The following is a 20,494-nucleotide window of genomic DNA, read 5'->3' as shown; positions in this document are numbered from 1 at the left end:
AAAAAAGGTTGGTATCATTGTGAAATGGAAAAGGTGTAAGCTGATACGTCTTCAGCCAGGAAAATCAAGACTTTTTAGTGGGTTTGCACATCTACTAAGAACACCTGAAGTTGTTTAAATAATTTTCAATCATAATCTTTCAATTTTTCTTGATGCACTGAATTATTGATGCACTAACAGCCTCATGTGTTGCAGCCTTTTGCACCGGAATAAAGATGTCATTGTTTCATGCTGTGAATAAAACATCTGATACGATCCACGAATCGTACAAAACATCTGAAGTAAGGTGGCCAAACCATAAAGTGGAAGGACAGAGAAAAATATGGGGGTAGACGTGTGGAGAAGGACTCCAGGAGAAGGAGAAGGACAGAAAGAGATGGAAAAAAAAGAAAGCAAGATGACTAAATAAGGATGGGGAAACTGGGTGGGCTCAGACCGAGGGAGAAAAATTGAAAGTGAAGTGAGCGGCAAAGGGAATGAGACTGAGCGGGTGAAGGAGTGAAAGAGGGAAGCGGGGAGAATACAAAATGAGGAGAGGATTTCTCTTCTCATTCCTCGCTCCCTTCATTTTCCTTCACATCTTCCCTTCCCTTTATCAAGTCTGCACACTCGATCTCGTAAAGCACAGGTCTCACACACACCCACACACAAATACACACACAGATGTAGAGGTTGGACAAGGTCACCCAGACACAGTTATGAAGGGACTAAGTGGAAATTCATTTTCTACTCAAGATTGAAAAAGGCGTATCACGGCTACCTCGCAGCACAACATCACGTAACCCTTTAAATAACTAAAAATTAGAGCTAAACTTACATTTGTTCCACGTTTGACTTACTTTTTTCAAAACCTTTAATTTCTGTGTTTACTAAGCATGACATTGATGATTACTTTGAGCCAAAAACTGAAAGCAGCTACAATCAGTATTTTAATTATAAGAATGTATCAGAGTGTTAAAGGAGGAAGTTAGAGAGGATGAGCTGGATGTGCAGCTCCGCTTGGCTTTACTGAGCTCTCAGCACATTGCTGAGCTGTCCAGTTCATAACTATTGCACCGGTTCCTCCTCACTGCTCTCAGGGGTCACAGTGGGCAGTGCTGTCAGGTGAATAAGCTCACCAACAAAATAAAAGGGAAAGAAAACACACCAAGCAAATATCTGCTGAACACAGTGTCACATTTAACAGTTATCGCACATGCAGCTACTTATATAGTCATGTGCTCTTGGTACTCCTTTGGTGTCATCTGGCAGTATGCAAGTTGGTCCAGTAGAGTCACTTTGCATGCCAACGGTGACTTCACCACAGCTCCGCACCATTTTACAGCGTTAACATGCTGCAGTATGCTCCTGTACGACAGGGATCGCCACTCTGACAAAAATCCCCACATCAGCTCTGCTATAAGAGAAGAAAACTCCAAATTGGAAGTTTTTTTATTGTTTGGTTTGTTTGTTTGTTTTTCAAAAAAGTCTCATCTTTCAAACCTTGGTATAAATTATGAATTTCTGAGTTCCTGTAATGATGCTATTGAGCATAATGAACCTAAAAGGTGTGGGTGGGATAAAGTGGATGGCAGCAAATAGCTTATTAAAAATAATAAAAATGATACAAATTACCTAAAAAAAAATGCCATCAGTCCATCTTTTATATACAGTCTGTGGTCCCAAATAGGAAAAGTCCCGCCCGAGCGTCACTCGGTGAAGAGTTGAACTGAGAACGTGATGGATTCAGTCAGCAGTACATGGACACCAAAGCAAACAAAAAAACTAAAGGAAACTTTGGACTTAATAAGAAAGACAGAAACACTACTCCAAATGAAAAATAACGTTGCCCCACAGCTGCTGGATGTGTCGATAAGTAACAAAATCAAAGAATGATGGACCCTTCATCCATCATATTTGCTCACTGTTGCATCATTGTTGGGTTAGATCTAAAACTAATAATAACTCATAAAACCGCAGTGGAACGATGGCACTCTACCTCTGGAGGTAAAGCAGACAGATGGTGCAGTGTTACATCTCTGTTGACTACGGAATAAAAGGGAAAAGCAAACTGACCACCACACACACACACACACACACACACACACACACACACACACACACACACACACGGAGCCTGCAGGTCGTTTCCATTTGTCAGGAGCGGAGAGTAAAGAGCACTGGAGGCCATTCTTGTTCTTTTATATTCCAAAACTAAGTACTCCTATCTCTCCATTATATTTCATGACCACGTGGCCGTACCACTGATTTTTTTTTCTTTCTGTCTTTTGTCTTTTACATCTTTTAACCTTATTTGCCCGTCCAGCTCAATTAAATTCAATATATTATACTTAATTTATATCAGAAGAACAGCTGCGTGCTCGTCAAACAGAGCAGAAGTCTGACTGGAGACTGCAGTCTGTCTCTCTTGGTCCGTCAGAACGAGCGTACAGCCTGATAAACCCACCCGATCCTTCCTCGTCTTCTTGTCCTGCTCTCCTCTGTCATCTCTCTTCCTCTTCCTCTCTGCTGCATTGCACATCCTGATAAAATCCTGATAGAGAAAGGCGATGAAGAGCTCTTCTCCAAATTATCAAGACTTGAGAAAAACTATCTTTAGTGCTGCTGTGAGATTCTACACTGTAGTAATAAAGGGGGATGTTTGATTGTTGAGGTTTTCTCTCAATTGGTGTCTTTTTCTTACAATATAAAAGTTCTTTGAGGGGGATTTTATTGCAATTTGGTGCTATATAAATAAAACTGAATTGAAATAAATTTCCATACAAAGCACAACAGAGCCATGTTTTGATGGTGCTTACTGCAAATTCTGACCATACCATGTGAATGTAGCAGCAGAAATTGAGACTCACACCAGATAATGTTTTTCCAGTCTTCTATTGTCAAGGTTTAGTGAGTCTGAGTCTCAGTTTCCCATTCTTTAGCTCATGACACAAGAATATTTAAATAAACTCTCGACTGACTGCATTTATGTGAGCATGTCACTCGGATCCAGGTCACATTTATTTCTCTGCAAGCTGATACACAGCTAAGAGCAGCAATGAGGAAATGAAGATGAGATTCCAGCACAATAACTTCCGTCTGTTTACTTCTAGAGAAACGGGAGCGGACTCTCTGTGGCTTCATGGGAATGTTTACTTGTACGCTTCTTCTGCCAGAAGCCATCACAGCATTAACAGCCCGAGCAGTAAAACTGAGAAAAATGACTTCACAGCTCATCTCCTTTCCCTAAAGGCACATTTTAGTAGATTATTTTCCACTTTATTAGCATCATTATTGCTGTTTCTTTAATGAAGAGCATTGTGTTTCAAGGGTGTGCTGGAGAATAGACGATGCTGGCTCGCACTCGCAAACAAAGTCGAGGACTGACAATGAGATATTACCACATAAATTTATAGACACGAGGGAAAACATCCATCAAGCTTTTGTAAATCTAAAGTTTACTTATTTAATGAGAGAAAAATATCATATCATAGACTCTTTATAAAAATTGGACACAACCTCTGGTACTGAATAAAGAGAACATGTTTTTTAATGGCCGGCAGGGGGCGACTCATGTTGTTTATAGAGAAAACTCCCTCAGCTCACTCACTGGGTGAACCCTCTTTAATTTCATTGTCTAGCTTTAAACCAGAATAAAACATGATGCTAATTTTGTAAGCTAGTAGCACCCAGGAAGACCAAAAAGCATGCTATGCTTAACAACGTGAATGACAACTACAATTCAATTTAGCTTTATTTGTATGGCACCAACTCACAACAGTTGCCTCATAGCGCTTTATATTGTATGGTGAATTGTTAGCCTTGCAGTGTGGAGTACGACCTGTTGTGTCAGTTAGATACGCCCTCACTCGTCCCATTTGGTGTCAAAACACCAAGATGGCAATGTCAACTCGAAGCTCCACAGCAGGATTTTGGTAACCACTGGGGGATGTCACAGTTACTAAATTAATCTTTTATATGCAGTCTATTGCAAAAGGCAAGGCATGCACTTTATGTCAGATCGCCCCCTGGTGGCCAGAGATAATAGCCAGCAGGAGGCGCCTCCAGTGGTTTCAAAAGGACCTTCAGTTGGATAATTTGTGGGAGAATGGCCCCCGTCCCTCTCACTTAATGACATCAACAAACACTTGCCTGATGAGGGTTCTGGTTTCTCCAGTGGGTTATGTGGCTACTGGCCATCTTTGCATATAGTCTATAATCTATACTTTTGTATAGTCTCATTTAACCCAGAGCTGGAGCTAGGGAAAGGGTTTTCCTTAGAATATTGCCTCTAATAGTCACTAAAATTCGAGATGCAGATCCAGTCAGATAGTTATGAAAAGTTAAGTTATGAAAAGCGTGCAGTTAAACTAAAAAATGTATTTTTTCCTCTGTTGAGGGTGTGAGCTGTTTGTAACATCTGCCTTTATTAGAAATTATCTTAAATATCACAATCCTTCATCCAAGCATGCAAAAACTGGTGAAGCATAAAAGATATGACACAGGTATTTGTAAATGCAGACACGACCACAGCACTGAAGCTGGATTCACAGCCTTCTTACAGACACTTAAAGCAGGTGGATGGATGCTGTCAGCAGAGCTGAACTCCTGTCTTTTTTCTCTCCCTCCCTTTTGCTGGCATTTAGTACTCTCTGGCATATTTGCTCAATGAAATCTGCTGGGATTCCCTATTACCAATATCCCTAAACCATCACTAATCCAGGTTCATCCCCGGACCTACCACAAAGATTGCTTTTAGCCTCCCCCCACCTCAAATCTTGATACCACCAGTTATGTAACAGCTGTGAGGCCCGGAGGGTGAAACAGAGAGTGGCGTTAGAGAGTGAACCATTCAATTTCTTGCTGATACTGCCTGTTTTTTTTTTTGTTTGTTTGTTTGGGGGGTTTTTGGCCTCAATTTCACACAGGTGGCCACATCTTGTCAGCTACGGCTCTGAGTTACAGGCACACTCTCTTTCTTCTCTCTGTTTCAGGCTCAGTCTTACACTGAAAGATCATTTTTATCAGACTCATCTCTTTGAACCACTCCGTCTTTTCACTGCTTCAGCCTCTCACTCTCCATCCCTCCCCTTTATCACTGTCTCTGTCCCAGAAAAGTCAGGCAAGGTGAGAAAATTCCACCTCCCTGCCCGCCGCTGATTTCTCTCTCGTCTCTCGCCTTCTTTCTCAAGTCGTATTCACACGAGGACGACCACAAGACCTGACTTCGCCTTCTACATCCCTGCAGCTCTCACATGAGCTGACCAAAGCGTGATAGAAAGTGTGGTTTCTTTTCTCCTTCGCTGTTCAAATCTCACCACAGCATCCATAATATTTACCCTTCTCTCAACTTGGCCCAGCCTTGAACTAGCTATCAGAGCATGCCAAGCCGAACCTTCTCATAATAAGAGAGAGAGGCTTTCAGAGAAACGAACAAGGCAAACAGAAGTTCTTTTTCAGCAGTCAAGCATTTGTTTACCTCCTCCGTGCTCTGCTCAGCACATATTTCCCCCTTTGCCACGAGCCAGGAAGCGATTTTACCTGTTTGTCCTGTTCCAGCGAATGAGAGACAGGTGCAACTCCGATTTGTTTTCTGTTTCAACCTGCGAAACCTCTGTTGAGAAAGAAAATTAAATCTGATATTATGTCTGTGGGTTTTATTTGCTGCGGGCCACAGAGCTCGTTCCGATCAGAGCAGCTCCATTTTCCAGCTGAGTCGCCCCAAGTTAGGAAACCTCACCGAGGTGTTGAGGGGGATTTTTTCAAACGAGGCTGAAAAAGTGTCGAGAAACCTTTGATTTGTATTTCATGATGTTGATGTCAGAGCCCTAGAAGTTGTACAGAGACGCTGGCCGTCTTTAGCTGCCTGAGTTTTGGTGACTTCATCCTGCCAGTGGTGGTTTCCACCAAACGTGACAGCCATGAACTGCCGTCTTCCTCTTAGCTGCTCCTGATTCAGTCAAACGACTTTAATCAACATCTGGCTGGATCTGAATTTTGGCTTTAACAGAAATAAATCTTCGCTGTCACTCTTGATAAAAGGTTGGTTGTATTTTATCCACTGAGATTATTTCATCACAGAAAGCAGAGCAACAACTTTAAAGTTTAAGTGATCGTCCAACTCGCTGGTTGGTTTATGGCGGTGATTTTGGGTTTCTTTTTTTGCCGGGTTGAGAAATCATATCAGCAAAAATTTAACTGAAGCACAGTTAAAAGTCAGGTTACTGGGTTTTCAGTCATGCCATCATATGTTTCAGGTTGTGCACTGTTATTTAATAAGTGCCATTATTGGATTGCTTCATTTATTTAACCGTCTGTTACCCTCCATAATGGCAGTGTTGTGCCAGAAAAAGGATTTCCTGGTATTTAAACTGTTCTAAATGACTTGTTAGCCTAAAATCTGTCTAAAATATCTCTTATGTATGATATTAAGCCATATTTTAGCTTCAGTTTTTGGGTAAAAAGTCTCATTGACATTAAAAATGTACTTTTAAAGACACCGTTGTTAGTGTTTCTGAAGCTTCCTTGGAAGTGGAGCAACAGACTCCTGCACAAAAACTCTCACATGATGTAAGAATGTAACCAAACTGTTTATTAGACAGAAAGTGGGATTTTTAGGCTACTTGAGCCTAACATTAGCTGGCATATTATTGGCTTATAAAAGGCTGTTGATATTATGGCTAGCTACAGACAGCAGGATCACATGTCTAATCTGCAACAATATCAGGAATAAATGAGCCTGTTTATGCAGATTTTCTTATGTGTGAGCCCTCACTTCAGCTCAGGAGGTGTTTCGGGAGAGGAGGAAGAGGATTAGGTGGAGATGAGGAGGAAAAGGTGGATGAAGAAGAAGGAGAAGATGAAAGCATGAAAGATTTCTCCAAAGTGAAACCACAGACAAACAAAAGGGAGATCATATTGCTTTTTACAACAACCGACTGCAAACCACCCACTCACACATGCACACAAACTTCCACAATACTGACAATAGCTGCTAATTGGACTGAAGGAGGATGTTGATCACATTTTTTTAAACATGGATTCCAAACCCAGGCCCTGGTGCCAGCTGCTAAAAACTACGGCTAACGAGGATGAGCTGACACACAGATTCTAGAAAGCTCAGTCAGCTCTCCTCACTCATTAACACACTTTTCTTCTCAAAGACGTCCCCACAAGCTTGATGGCAGGACCGTGATAGTGGATTGAAATTCACCTATTGTGTCTAAAACTCATTTTAAATTGTAATCTGGGTTTAAAATTGAATATAAAAGCCAAAAAATTAGAGAACAACTAATGAATGAAACCGTCAAACATGACTTTAAAACAAAAAAGGATCAAATTGTGCCACAGTTATTATATTTAGGGACTTCTTCACTTTGAGATGAAAATCAGTTACTGGCTTTCGTCAGATGATGTTTCCAAAGTCACAAAAGGGACAAATGAAGGTTTATTTAATTACACCAAAGTTGGATTTCTTAAAAAAAAAAAAAGCAAAGTAAAAATCATCTTTGAGTGTCACTCGGCTGTCAGCTTACAGTGAGAGTAATTTATCACTTCAAAGCCTCTTTGGAAACAGAGATAATTGGAAGATTTTTCCCCTGAGACCAAATAAGCTGATGCAGATTTAAATCAGTTAAAAAACAAAACACGTGTGACAGTAAAAGCCTCACAAATCCAGCAGTCACCACAGACTCAAAGTGTTTCACCTTTGCACGCTGTGCACACACTCACTGCTACAAACTAATTAAAGGCAATAAATGCATGAAGTCACGCGCACACACACATACACACTGGCTCCGATTGCTACAGTACCTTATAGTGGCTCAAACAGCAGGCTGTGGGACTAAAGTTTGTTTTGGGGTGGCTGCAACAAGTCAACAACACTCGAGTGCCTCTGGATCCGAGCGAGTGTGCACAGAAAAGAGAGGCAAGGAGGAGGCGAGAGGAGGGGGGAGGATTTGTGGGCAGAGAAACCAGCAGAAAGAAAGAGAGAGACAGAAACACCGAGAGTACAAATCAAGTGTACAAACTCCCAACAGAGGATCAAAGACAGCAGGTATGAAAGAGGCTTTAAAGTGGGAGGAGCAACGCAAACGCAAAGGAGGAAACGACGGATTAGAAAAAAAACAACAAAGCACATGCACGATTGTTGGAGCTGAAAATATGAGGAAACGGGAGGCTCACAAATTCAGATCATTCCAACAGAGCAGACATCTGGCCTAGAGAGGATTATGGGTAATTAACTGCTCTTTAATGATCCCCGCTGAGCGAGGACTCTGACAGGACGAGTGCAGATTATACTCGGATACGTAAAAATGTGTGTTTGTAGCTCTGTGTGTGTCCGTGTGTGGTCATTCCCTCAGAGGGCAAGTCAGGGCAATAACTCAGACTACACTGTAATCCACCACAAGGACCACACACACACACACAAAGTGGCATAAATGTCAACAGAAATTTATTCATTTGCAACTGAACACACAGCAAACGCCCTGGTTAGCCTCCGGTGCTGCTTTTCAGAGATTTTCATCCTTCATCCTGCAGGTATTAAAGTTGTTATTTGACCTGTTGTTTCAGTTGCTCATGTGAAAATGTTTTTATTTCTCCTTTAAATCAACCCTGTATCAGGATGAAAGGCACACAAGTCCACATTCATTCATTCACAATCTCAAGGCCGTTTGTTCACGCAGCCAAACACTAACGATGGTATCGACCGCAACCAGCGAGTCAACAGGTGCTGGGATGATAACAGAGAGACGGACACACCTGAGGAAATCTGAGTGTGGGACAATGAGAGGCAGCAAATGAGGGAAAAGATGAAGGCGGGGCATGGATATGGTTACCTATCTGGCAATGCACAGGAAGAAGCGAGCAAAGAAAGAAAGAAAGAAAAGTGACGTCATCTATTAAATGCAAAAGCTTAATTAAACACGGGGTGCACAGGGTCATAGTTTAATAAAAGCAGAATAATGCAGCTCATATCCTACTGCAAGCTTTGCTCACCTTCATGTCTTTCATTTAGTCATTATTAAAAAAATAAACGATCTGATAGAAAAGAAATCTCTTTATCTAGTTTTTAAAAAATGGCATGAAAAAGTCATGTGATACTAAACTGAATAAACAACCTTAACAAAGGTCACAATAGTTTTTCAGCTGCTTGATGCAACAAGTTCACTGATTGATTGATTGATTACAGTCAGACTGAAATACTTCAACCAGCAAAAATGTGACTTTTGGCTTTCAAAGAAAACTCACCAGCTGCTCCAAATTAAAAAGGTTTGGCAGCTCTCAGCTCAGTACAGCTTTGAAATCATCAACAAATCCTTACAACAACTTCTAGTTGCATCTGTGTAGGTTCTCCAGTCATCCAGGTCATGGTAAATGGTGAACAGTCTGGTGCTTACATAACACTTTTCTACTTCAATTTAGCACTCAAAGTACTTTTTTACTACAATCAATGATGAGGATCAATGATTAGGACACACAGGAGGTTAAATACATGGGAATCTCCAGGTTGTAGAACTGAAGAAGCCTCCTGAGTGACAAAAAAGTTTTTGTGAATCAAAAAGAAGCTGCCTTCTTTACAAGAACTCGAGGATGACTTCTTATTTTATTATCTTTTGATGACAGTTGCACCTGTTGTCAAAAGAAATGATTAAAACGGATGTTAAATGAATCTTTTATGCTATTAGGCTTTTTTCTCTGTAAAGTATCAGTGAGATCAGTGAATGTGCAAGAAATTCCTGTGAACCGAAAGCTTAAGTTTCAGACTGCTGTTATGTATCTGCGGTGGTTATTCAATGCTTGGCTTTACCTCAGCAGTTGGGTCTTGTAGCTGAGAGTGCCATCACACTGAGTCAAGATCACAGACTTCTTTTTGCTCCCAGCAAGGTACAGAGATTCAATAGCAATACCAGGTATTGCTATTGAATCTCTGGGTATTGTGTTCACAGATAGCACATTATCAGTGGTCTTTCTATAGCTTATTCAGAAAGTCACAAAAGCACAACAGTGGTAACACAGATTACAGCTTCTACAGCTTTACTGCTGTTTATGCTTGATGTTACCACAGTAAATTGCAAAGTCAGAGTTGGTAGGACTTCTCCAACTTTCAGGTTTGAGGTCAAGAGAAGATTGGATCGTCAAGCACAAGCTGGGAAGCCCAAATTTTTCCCAAATCATTTGTTTGTGAGGGAAAGCCAATTAAGAAGAAAGTTGGCTTAAAGGGAAGGTGGCTTTAGATAGAGAGGAGCTACAACTCTTGTTTCAGACAGAGGATGAACTGGGGGGCAGTACCAAAGCCCGGAATAAGATAAACAAGGGCTTCTTTGAACTGTGAGTTATGCAAAGCTACAAAGCAGCTAAGGGCATAAACTACACCATGCCCAAGTGCAACTGACCACTGAAATACATAATAATATAATAAGCAGTGTGATCATTGCTTGCCAAGAACAAATAAGCAAACCGTGCCCTGACCTATTTAAAAGTATGGACCCTGTTGCAGTACGTATGTAATGCAGTCACTATCCACAGCCCAGCATAGATCTCCAACGACAACGGCCTCTGTAAAAATCACTTTGCTAAATATTTTAGAGGAAAGAGTTTTACCACTCCCCCAATTAAACCTGTACTCCACAACAAGAGAACATTTCAAAAGCACTTGTGGGTGTGAAAGAGATGGGTAGAGAGCATGTAACAGAGGAGCTGACACAAACTGGAGGCCACTTGGCCCCTGCCTGTTAAGCACAGCATAAGTGCAGACCAGCAGGAGGGGAGGTGGAGGAGGGGGGCACTTGTGCTTGAGAGCTGTGTAAGGCACCTGCGCTTTGTTTCAGTATGTGTTAAATATAAAAATATGTAGCTGCAAATTATCTTGGTTCTCTGCTTTTTTTAACAGGAAGGTAGCATAAAAATGTATAATACAGATATGTCATAATATGAAGATCGTGGCCCCAAATGAAGACTTCATAGGCAGACTTCTTAAATGCAACAAATCTTCATTGTAGTGAAATAAATTATTACAAAAGACAGGAAAGAACATAAATCTAATGAGTGCACACACGACTGAGGGAAAGGAAGCACAGGGTGACTCACCAACAAGCTAATGCAAACTTTAGACAGACACATGAGGGAAATCGGGGAAATCGGAAACATCAGCTGAAACTGTTCAAGACAACAAAGGAAGTAAAATGGTAAATGGCCTGTATAGCGCTTTACTAGTCCCTAAGGACCCCAAAGCACTTTACACATTTAGTGATTCACCCATAGGTGATGGCAAGCTACATTGTAGCCACAGCCACCCTGGGGCGCACTGGCGCCACTGGGCCCTCTGACCACCACCAGTAGGCAACAGGTGAAGTGTCTTGCCCGAGGACAAAATGACCGAGACTGTCCAAACCGGCGCTTGAACCAGCAACCTTCCGATTACAAGGCGAACTCCCAACTCTTGAGCCACGATAGCCCACAAAACACAGGAAAACTATAAAAGAGCACATGAGACAGAGGATATTTAAAAAAAAAAAAACAGAGGTGAAGTCTCAATAAGATGCAGGAACACACTTCTAAACACTCAAGACAGGTAACAAAAATTAAAAATGAAACATAGAGTGATTAAACAGAAAAAACTAGATACTAAGAATAAGAAGTACATCTGGTCTTGTGCCTGGAATCTACTGGAGCTGCTTCCAATGTCTGGGTTACAGTTCCTGATCCTCCTATTACCACTGAAACCACTCTTGACTTCATCTTAAACATTTACTCTAGTTGTTCCTTCAGTCCCCGGTACTTCTGTTTTCTCGTGGTCTTTCTTCCTGATGCTGCTATCTGCTGGGATTGCCAGATCTATCACAACTGTGGATACTCCATATTCATTCCAGCACTCTGTCCTCTTTGGTTTGGCATGGAGCCTATCCCAGCTGTTACAGGTTGAAAAGGCAAGGTGCAACCCAGACAGGGTCACCAATTTATCACAGTATTAACACATATGTGTATCTGACTTCCATTCGGATACAGATACAGCCAATTCACAATTAACCAACCAAACCAACTAACCAAATCCCAACAAGTCCTTGGAATGAGAGAGGAAGCCAGGCTCCCCGGAGAGAACCCATGCAGGCACAGGGGGAACATTCAAACGCCATATAAATAATTTGTCTTCACATTTGTAACATCCTCGTGTTTTTCCATTGTGACATCACAATGTGTCATCACAGAACAGCTCCAAGACAGCACATTGCCACAACGTGTTCCTCTTTATCTTCGTTCGTTGACAGGGACCTGGATTGACCACTGTCACCTGCAGCCTTAATTAATCCCACAGCAGATGTGCACTAATTTGCAAGCAGATATGTGTGTCATTGTGTGTGTATGTTGTGTGTGTATGAGTGCTATACGGGGCTGTTAATCTGCTAATCCACCACCCACAGAGCCAGATTACTGCTAGTTTAATAATGAAATGTGCCGGACATTAAAATATACCAGTGATCATGAGCTCACCACAGAAGGAACAACACAACACATCCTTTACCTCGTAAGACAACACACCTTCTCATCGTTGGAAGCTTTATTACCACTGAGTTACATGACATGAACTTTAACCCCACTCATAACATGTCAATTTGCTTAACAGACTATATAGTAGAACAGATGTCCACAAGTACCGGCTCAACTGATTTGTGGGAAAGAACCAAAAGGGAGGCGTGGCTTTCAGTTGCTATTAATGGATATTCAACCTCCACAAGAAAATCACCAGAAGGTCGAAATTAATGCACAAAAACACACACAAAAAGGAAATACTTTAGTTTTGACTTGTTTGAGCCTCAGAGTTGCAATGAAAGATTTTCAGATGTCCAAAAGGAGTGCAGCTGTCTTAAGCTTGGGAACAGCTGGACACCAGGTCATGTTTATAATTTGACTCATTATGCAACTCTTTAGCACCAGTTGTTAAATGTGCAGCATAGTGCCCTCGAATGACCAGATGAGGAGGTGTAAACCTGGTAAAAGTTCTTTGGAAACACTCACCCAAAAGACAGAAGTTCGAAAAAAATATCGAACTGCCTAAATTTGCACATGGCAAAACTGCAAATATCATACTGCAAATGTAGTTGTTGTCAAGAACTGAGGAAGACTCCATCAGACATGCCTCAAATCTGTAATGTAAATTATTCCCAGCTGGTCATGTTTACATTTGTCTCCATGGTTCAACATAAATGCGGCATCACTCAGGACTTGCTGCTCGGAGTTAATTGCCTCTATTGGTTGATTTGGTCTGACTAAAGAGCAACATAAATACTAAAAACTGTCAAAGAAAAATCATTTTAAGAGATTTAAAGACTTCGATTTCATTAAAACTGTAATAAAATCCTTCAATTACTACCAGAACTAAATATTTCCAGTGTTGCTACAGTGCAGTGTGAGAGAGTGGGGGGTTATGTAAGGACATTTCTGGCTCCGAACCCCAATCTGGTTACGTAACTTTGGTTTGGGAGAGATAAATGTGGTCGTGGTGATGGTGGAGGGTGGGGGGACCGTGGAGAAAAAATTTCCACAGGGTTGGGGGGTTCATGGGGCACGGGAACATTTCAGATATTCTAGATCTCTGACCCTTTCTTTCTTTTCTTTTTTTTTTTACATCTCCATCCAACCCTCTTGTATCCCCCCGAAATTCATCCCTCAAGCTCAGCAAACTGTTTCCTACTTCTTTCTTTCCATCTTCCTTTCTTTCCTTCTCACAGAAGTGTTTATTCATCCCACCCTACATCTGTCAAACTCGCATAACTATCCATATATAGACAGAAACCAGAAGAAAAGGGTATAAAATCAGAGAATGAAAGCATTGAGAATGAACAAAAAAGGAGAAAAGGACTGTGGCAGTTTGGGAACAAACAACCAAGAAGGTTTGATGATGTAGAATCCTAAAAGTTCAAAATTAAATCACCCAGTTCACAGTGTTCCCACGTCTGCCTAAAGCTGTAACAGTCCCAAAGGCAACCCTGATGCAACAACTGCACACAACATCTAAATACTGTGAAACACTTTGTTCGCCTGCACACTGTGTTACCCTCGATTCAGATAGACCACTCTCCTAAACTCAAACTACATCACAAAGTACATCTGATTATTGGCTTGTAGTACCAAGCTCCCAAATTTCCACATCCCACACTCCACCTAATGCATCAGACCCTCCTCAGCCCACTCTGTACAGCTATTACAAAACTGCACTTCCCCAACACGTGCCAGAATAACCCTAATGACATCACTGTGGCATCATCAGGGTGGGATAGATTTACTGTGACTTCCCAAAGCTCCTCCAGATCCCCACGAAGTGTTACATAACTGTTTTCATAGGCTCAGTACACACAAAAGGATCTTCTCTGTTTTGTTTTTTTGGGGGGTTTGAAATCTTAGAGCGTCAAGAGGTTAATCTCAAACGTCTATAAATTTGCGTTTTTGACAGGTCCCTACACACTCTAATGAAGATGACATATTTTAATCAAAACAGATTTAATAATACACATGCTAATCTTTGTTACTGTAGACAGCACACTTGGATTTGGCCAAAGTGTCTTAAACCTGCACAAGGTGACTCCTCTGGTTGGCTGGAGGGCTAATTAACCCTACCTTCCTTTTCTCTGGTGGCTTCATGGGGTCACTAGTTTGAAGTCAAACTGAAGAACTGAAGCTTCCCTTCAGTTTTACAATTTTAATTTATACTGATCACTAGTTGCTACTGTGTTTTGCCAATAAAACCCTGGATTATGTCAAGAAAAAGCTTGTGGTTGGGATTAAATTATAATGGCTTTTGGTTTCTAACATTTCCTTGTATATAGCTCACATCTGCAGCAGATCTGTTTCTTCTGGAGCTGAGGTCTCACAGAGAAAACAGATCAATTGTATTATTATCTTTCAGTCTATAACACAGATTGTTATGCAACAGCAGATCCCACTTTGGTACTGCTGTCGTCCTGTTTTTGGTAAAGCCGGGCAGTCCAGATTGTTACTAATATGCTCAAAGACTGCGAGCCAGACGCTGGACTTGGGATTTCATTCTGCTTTTGTAGAAACAAAGCTGACTTCAGCTGGGAGTATCAAATCTCTCACATGTTTTATTTGGCTGAGAGCAGCTTTTGTAATTTATTATTCAGTTTATGGCCCTCAGGTTAAACTAACAGGCAGCAGAACATCTTCCTTCCTCAGTTTAAACTGTTAGACAAGATGGGCCTCACATTGCAGCTAGCCAGAAAACGCAATCTGCTTGAGCTGTTAGATGATGCATGTGTTTGCCTGACTCAGAAATGAACTGTGACCAACAATAACATGTACATAACTCGCTCAACCGCAAGTCCACTTCTGTTAAACATGAATAAATAGGCCTTTAGGAATTTGAGCAAACAGCTGATGGTGTTCTTTTCTCTCTGGGTGGGTCTCCTGTAAGCCAATAAGGGGGAAGAATGCACTAGGATTACTTCATAGCTGGTGCACCTAGCAGATTACAAAGAACCAAAAAAAAACATGTGTGTTTAGCTGGAGAGTTTTCCAAAAGATAAAAGATTTGTACTTAAGCCTGACACACGCACAGACACCAACAGCACCCTCTAGAGCTGAAGCCAATGTAAATAACTGGTAAGAAATAGACCTAAAAAGACATTTGGGGTCAACATTTGTGCTGCTGGTGCTATTTGGAGCATTTTTAATGGCGCTATCTAACCAGTATTACAGCTTCCTGTACAGTGCAGACCATCCAGGAAGCTACAGGTTAGCAAGCCGGCTAGTCTGAGCTGATATGTTGACGCTCCACCCTCTCACCCGATTATCATCGCCTCTGGTTTAAAAAAAACAAACCAAAAAACAAACAAACACACGGCAGTTGTTGAGTCTTCAAAACCCAGAGTCCAAAAGCAATCCAGTCTGACGCCATTAGCCGTGTCTGGACCCCAAACTCCAATTTCTAACAGAGTTAGTTAGCAGGGAGTTAGCTCACTAGTTTCCTTCTAAACATAATATAGCATGTTCTGACTGAGAGATTTCTGAAACAAATTAAGATGTACAGCTCTGCTATCACTTCCAACATAAATGTAGACAGGAAATTAAACAGCAGTGATGTTTGTAGAGTTGCTGAAGTTAGGCTAGCTGGTATATACTGATGTGCTACATGATCACTAGCGTAACATAAACACAGTGAAGCTGGGGGATGAATGCTAACATTTTTCCACTGGATAGAAGTTAATGTGAGGGTTCCCAATGCTTAGGGACAAATACAGTCACATGGCAGGATGCTGTAAACGGAAACTTCAAACTTCAGGAGAACAACTGAGATAATCCATCCATAATACGAGGTTAGTCATTATTATACTGCTGCATGGGCTGGGCTGTAGTTACATCATATGTATCAAACTGAGCTTTGAAATGAATATTGGTAATAAAAACTGAGAGAGGCCGACAGTGAGTGATAATAAAGCCTGGGAATATAATCTGCTCTAAAAACACACAAAAACTCAAAACTGACCTGACGCAGGAATGCATTAACACAAGCAGCGAGAAAAGACGGACTGTTTTACAAAGTGGTTGTTTATATTCACATTGACCCCTGTTTAAAATAAAAATGGAGGGAATAAGAAATTAATTCACCACATTTATCACTTTAAGTACCCCCGGCAACACTTTGGATCACAGGGATGTGAGATAATAAAGGGTATTTAAACAAAGCTTTCAAAGTCAGCTCAACCCCTGTTGTTAAATAATAGTCCCATTAGGGAAAGGCCACCTGTGAAGCTAATTCTACCCCTGGACCAAGTCCTTAACCTTTAATCATCTCTTTGATAACGCAAAGAAGGGCAGAAGATATTCTGCTGTAAATTCCTGGCAGACGTTTTTTACCCTTACATACATATAAAGCAGCACAGCGACACAAGCTAAACTCGGCATTGTTTTGCTGATTAGGCCTACCCAGTGTGTTGGTGTTTAGTTCTGCTCTATTATGCTGTTTAATTTCATTTGCCTCCTGCTGTCTTACCCTGTAGTCCCTTAATCAAATAATAATCAGTGCTGTTAGCTGGTGGTTAGAACATTTAACTCCCCTCAAAGCCAAAGAACAATGCAAATACACGAAGAAGAGAAACCGCCATCAATTCGTTCCGAAGAACAGGGACGCCGAGTCTGCAGCGATGTCTGCACCGGGGTCACTTTTGTTTAGATTTAGTTACAGAAAAGAACAGCTAGCTCTCACAGAAAACGAGTTATGAATCTGGAACAATGTTGAAAGTACGAACTTCGGGAGGGAGTTCGGAACCAAGTCTTTCTCGTGGTTTACTCAAACAGTGGCATGAAGAGATAATTTAAGGCTTAAAGCCACTGGGGACACTGTAATACCAAAGCAAGGTTAGGAATGGAAGGCGCCATTTAAAGGTCATTTATCAACAGTAAATGTTGTTTACTGTATAAAAGTAAACAACATTTAATTCCTAAACCTAGAGAGGGGAATAGGAAGCATACAAATGAGTGTTTTGGATGATCGGGACATGGATTTGATGATGTTTGGGAAGCACATTAATTTTTCTGTTTCTGGCGGCTGAAAACTTCAACACTAACGTCACTGATCCCAGCCGAGCTTTCACCAGCTATGTCACAACATTGGAAAGTGCACGTAATCTCTCCCCGGGTGCTGGTCGCCTGTAAAGTGCACCCTGAAGACTTGCCCTCAGGGAGCCCCCGAAGCTACAACAACAACAACAACAACATGATGTCATTACTCTGAGATGCAGCGCTGCTGCTTCATGACATCATAACAAGCGCAGATGAGAAGCGTGGGAAACCACATCGCACGGTGTAATTTGATAAAAGCTTTTAGCTGAGATGAGTAATCCTGTCCAGCTGCAGGAGACTGAGGCCAAATCTGCACCCATTACTGAGGGAAACAAGACATTCTGTGAACACTATTTTCTTTTTTTTAGTTTGGTAAATAAATACTGGAAAAAAGGCAGGAAAAGGTTATCTCACAACAACAACAGTCCTATGGGGACATTAGGCTATGTGAGGGGTCGCAAACCTGCAGGTCTGGAGCCACATGAGCGTCTTCTGCACATTTCCAGTGGGTCCATGTGGCTCTGATCTAGAAAAAACTCTGGAAATTAGTTAGGAGGGATCTATTTTTAAATGTATTTATTCAGTGCTTCATTTCTTTAATACTAAAAAACCTGAACTGTGAAGTAAAGAATTCAATTTTTTTAAACCAGAGTTTCTTACTGAAAAAACAAACAAGCAAGAATTTAAATATCAGTTTGCAAATGAGTTTTAATCTGTATCATCTTACTACAGCAATATTATTGCTGTATTCTAAACAAACAGAAATGCATAAGAAAAAAATCACACTGTTGGTGTAGACGTTTGAAATCCTGTAGCGTCGATGCTACAGGATTAAGTGATTCTTTATATTTTCTGGCTGTAAGAATGTGCAGCAATTAAAACAAATGTTTTAATATATGCATCATATGTTATTTCTGTAACCTGGTGCCTTATCCTCTTAGTGTTGCTGGACCTCAGGAGTGGTGGCGAGTACTTGTATACATATAAATAGCTAGTCTTGAGTCCCCTGGTACTCAAATTCCACATCCAAAAAAGGAAAAATCAGCAACAAATAGACATTTTTGCTGGATTAATAGCATGCTTGATCTGTGTTAAGCAGTCAGCAAAGAAAAATAAGTAATATGGAAATGCACTTCATATAAAGGCATATTGCATTTGCTGAAAAGTATCAGGGGAAAACAGTCAAGCCAGTTCCCATGGTGTTATCATGTGGGCAGAACTCATACCTGCATGACTTTACAGCAACTCTTCAAAGTAATTCTTTATCAAGTCAAAAACGACTCCTTTAATAGTAACGTCTGCCGACCCCTCGGCTACGAACAGCAGTGCATGCCAAAAGTGATATCACAGATGGTGGAACGAGGTGTGGTTTAGTGTCGCTCCTCCTGGCTGTGCAGCTGGACTGAAGACAGTGTATAAGCAGTTTGGCTATTTCAGATAAGTACGCTTTACTAAAGCCAGGATCAGCTAATTTCTTGCTCCAGTCTTCCGACCCTTATGTTGGAGCCGCCATAAAGAGTGAGGGTTGTTTTAATGCAATTCTTTTGTGAGACTAAACTTTCTAAAATACTTATAAAAATATTTTTTATGAAGCTCATAAATGTCCTTCATTCAGCTGAGAGATGTGGTGATCGACACCTATTTGAGTAACGTTATTTCAAAAGTTAACTGTATCAATCAGAGCTAATTAAGAGACAGGTCCAGATTCATCGCTCTTATATCTTTTATGTGTATCTGTAATCTGAACCTGCAGATAACAGAACAACCAATATTTATGCAGACTTGATCCAAACTCTTCTGCTCAACCACCAAAATCATAATCTCCAAATTACAGGAATACAAGAAGGTGACTAAACATAGATCATTGTTTCATACTCTGAAAAACACCATTATTCCTGCAGAGAGAGAGAATAAAGTGAACTCAGATGTTTACTTTGAGAGAGTAAACATCTGCATTCACTGTTTCCAGAGAGTGAAATGGGACCATTAGACCACTCCAGGATCCACTACAAGAACTATTAATCGTCAGGTTTTATTCAGATGCAGAAAACATGCTGATTGTTTAAAAATCACATAAAAATATGTTACTTCAGTGCTGCACTGTGCATCTGTTATCTCCTAATAAGACAGTCCTAAACTTCTGATGCCTCTGCAGGGTGGAGACATCACTGCTGAATATTTATGTCCATTAATGTAAACTTGATCACAGTTTCCTCAGGCGGGCCAAGCACAGCCTGTTCTGCTCTACCAGAGCAGCTCGACTCTCACGCATTCCTCCAGCCCAGGGAAAATCGACTAATCCAACGAGAGCTGATAACCTAATACTGCTGGACACGCTACGGTCCGACGCCGGGGACAAGACGTTCTGGGCTGAACTCTGGAACTAAAGAAGACTTCCACAGCAGTGCAGATTTGCTTCAGGAAACAGTGCCACAGCATATGTTAGCCCTCCATGTGCATGCTGGCTTTTAATATTATTGCTTATTATTACTGTAAATAATAATAATAATAATAGCAGTCATATGTATACTTTCTTACATTAAAATTTCGAGGTAGACTTCTCATTTTGCAAGCAGTTATGAACACTTTTAAAACTTTCTTAAATTAAGTCTGCTGCGGGAAAAGCTGAAGGATGATTAGTCATTGTCAAACTTATGAAGAAAAGAGTGTGTCTATGTGTACGGCTGTTAGGAGGTATCGCGGACAAATGCTAAGGAGTAATTTTCTGTCTCAATGGGGCTTTCCATTGGGGGGAAAAATGAGTTTAGTCAGGGATGAAGCCTAATCCTTGGCTGTGAAATTGTCCCTGATCTCTTTGGGAAGTGCTGAGACACGCTGATGGGACGCAAATCTACACTTAAATAACAAAATACCTTCAAGAACCCCCCCCCCCCCCCCCCAAAAAAAAAATAAAAATGAAAGAGCGGAGTTTCTTTGA

General features: G+C 41.0%; 1 protein-coding gene across 1 annotated transcript in view; it reads right to left on the bottom strand.

Moving 5' to 3' along the window:
• Nucleotides 1-20,494, bottom strand: part of nhsl2 (NHS-like 2) — a 192,256-nt gene that overhangs the window by 103,930 nt on the left and 67,832 nt on the right. The window lies entirely within an intron of this gene.

The sequence above is a fragment of the Rhamphochromis longiceps genome, linkage group LG3 (assembly GCF_057381845.1).
Source record: "Rhamphochromis longiceps isolate RC_006_pf linkage group LG3, R_longiceps_female_GT1.1, whole genome shotgun sequence".
In the NCBI taxonomy this organism is placed as follows: domain Eukaryota; kingdom Metazoa; phylum Chordata; class Actinopteri; order Cichliformes; family Cichlidae; genus Rhamphochromis; species Rhamphochromis longiceps.
The sequence above is the reverse complement of the archived record's forward strand: the minus strand, read 5'-3'. Positions and strand labels throughout refer to the sequence as shown.